This window comes from Chinchilla lanigera, unplaced genomic scaffold, assembly GCF_000276665.1.
Source record: "Chinchilla lanigera isolate Chin_1 unplaced genomic scaffold, ChiLan1.0 scaffold00128, whole genome shotgun sequence".
Classification (NCBI taxonomy): Eukaryota; Metazoa; Chordata; class Mammalia; order Rodentia; family Chinchillidae; genus Chinchilla; species Chinchilla lanigera.
The window spans coordinates 795485-797925 of NW_004955529.1; the positions used below are offsets into that span (position 1 = coordinate 795485).

The following is a 2441-nucleotide window of genomic DNA, read 5'->3' on the forward strand; positions in this document are numbered from 1 at the left end:
GCAGGTCAGCTACACGGCTTCACAGCCCGATGGAAAGCAGCTGCAGGGTATTCCTAATGCTTCTCATGTAAGTAATAACATGAGAACATCAGTCTAGCCTTCTCAGACAGCAGCCCCAGGAAATCCGGGAACAGTTCAGGGACCAAGTTCTGGTAACACTTCGTTATTGAGTCACAGCAAAGCCTCTAATGCTGCTGTAAAATTGGCAGAAAGCAAAGGAAGTGGAAGCCAGCGCAGATAGCTCAAAGACAGACAAGAAATTACAAATTCAAGAAAAAGCAGCACAGGAGGTAAAACTGGCGATTAAGCTATTTTACCAAAACAAAGACATCACCAAGGAAGAGTACAAAGAGATTGTACGGAAGGTAGTAGATAAAGTTTGTCATATTAAGAGTGGAGAAGTAAATCCTACTAAAGTGGCGAATCTGGTTAAAGCCTACGTGGACAAACACAAACACTCTCGGAAAGGGAGCCAGAGAAGGCTGAGGAGGAGCAGGTGTCTGCGGAGCGCAGCGGGGCTGAGGCGGCGAGCGCTGCGAGCACGTTACCGAGACATCTGCCAAGTGCAGTTCCAACGTGCTCCAGTAGGAGATCTGCGTAACTATGACTGAAACTGGTTTTGACAAACTTATTCTTTTAATGTAGGATATGATGTTTTGTTCTAAATAAATATAGTTCTACACTGCAACTTCTTCATCCACACCCTCACCTCAAATAAATAAATTCAAGAGAAAGTAAAAGGTTTAAAGGAACATGCATTTTTAGTAGGACTGTACTAGTGTGGATACTGGAAGATGTACAGCTTTTTGGTTGGACTGTTTGAGTACAACAATGGAGTGCATAAATTAGAAACTTCTAAGTGCACTGGTTTTGGGAGGGATATACGTATAATACATTTATTCTGTCAGGCTAAGAAATAAAGTATAAACTTTATGACTTTTCCCCTCTAATTATAGAAAGTTAAGTAATGTATTACCATGAAAGTATTTCTAATAAATAGAACATACCCAGGGGCAGGGTTCCTCATGTGTATTTTTAAAGCACATATCTGCTTAGATAGAAAACAAATTATCAGGGGCTGGGGATTTAGCTCAGCAGCACAGCGCCTGCCTGGCAAGCACAAGGTCTTGAGTTCAGTTCCCGGTACTGGCAAAAAAAAAAAAAAAAATTATCAGGAGTAAAATTCAGTGTTCAAAACTTTGAGAACTCTTCACTTAGGTATCACCAAATAAAGATTATGCTGCCATTTAAAATAAAATGGAAAGATATCTCCTATTCATGAAGTGAAAATGACCCTACTCCCAAAACTTTTATACAGATTTAATGTAATCCCAATCAAAATACCATTAGCATACCTAATAGAACTAGAGAAAACATACCTAAAACTCATTTGGAACTAGAAGAGACCTAGAATAGCAAAAGCAATCCTGGGTAACAAAGACAAGTCAGGGGGCATCACAATCCCTCACTTGAAATTACACTATAATGCTACTGTAATAAAATCAGCATATTATTGGCAAAAAACAGACCAGAGGATCAATGAAACAGAATAGAAGGTGCAGGCACAACTGCAAACACACTCAGCCATCTTATCTTTGACAAAGGAGCCAAACACATTCACTGGAAGAAAGATAGTCTCTAATAAATAGTGATGGAAAAACTGCCTTCCCGCATGCTGAAGAATAAACCCATGCCTATCACCAGGCATGAAACTAAAGTCAACATGAATCAAAGATCTAAATATGAAAGCAGAAGCTCTAAATCTACGGGAAAAGAAAATAGGTAGAAATCATCTATACATAGGTGTAGGCATATACTTCATGAACAGAACCCAGACCACATGGGAAATACTACAAAGAATCAATAAATAGAATCTCACCCTAATAAAAAGCTTTTGCACAACAAAACAAATCACCCACAGAGTTAAAAGACAACCCACATGTGGGAAAAAACTATACCCAGTTGTTCTTTAGACAAAGGACTTATATCTAAATTATACAAAGAAATGAAAAAATCATGTCACCAATTTCAAAGACCCCATCCAAAAATGGGCAGCTGAGGTGAATATATACTTCTTAAATGAAGAAATACAGATGGCAAATAAATATAGAAAAAAAGGTCAACATCACTGATCATTTCAGAGGTGTAAATTGAAACAACACTGAGATTCTGTCTCACCCCAGTAAGGCTATCATCAAGAAATCTACCGATAACAAATGCAGGAAGGGCTATGTGTAAAAAGGAACCATTCCCCACTGTAGATGGGAGTTCAAACTGGTGCAACCACTGCGGATACCAGTATGCAGATTCCTCCAAAAGCTAGGATTAGAGGTTCCATTCTACCTAGCTATTCCCCATCTAGGTATCCACCCAGAATGACAAACATCATACCACAGCAATACATGTGCACCCATGTCTATAGCAGCAAAACATGTAATAGC

At 39.0% G+C, this 2441-nt stretch overlaps 1 pseudogene; it reads left to right on the forward strand.

Moving 5' to 3' along the window:
• The window catches only part of LOC102017496, a 4994-nt pseudogene extending 4081 nt beyond the window's left edge, over nt 1-913 (forward strand).
• The last annotated feature ends 1528 nt before the right edge of the window (nt 914-2441 follow it).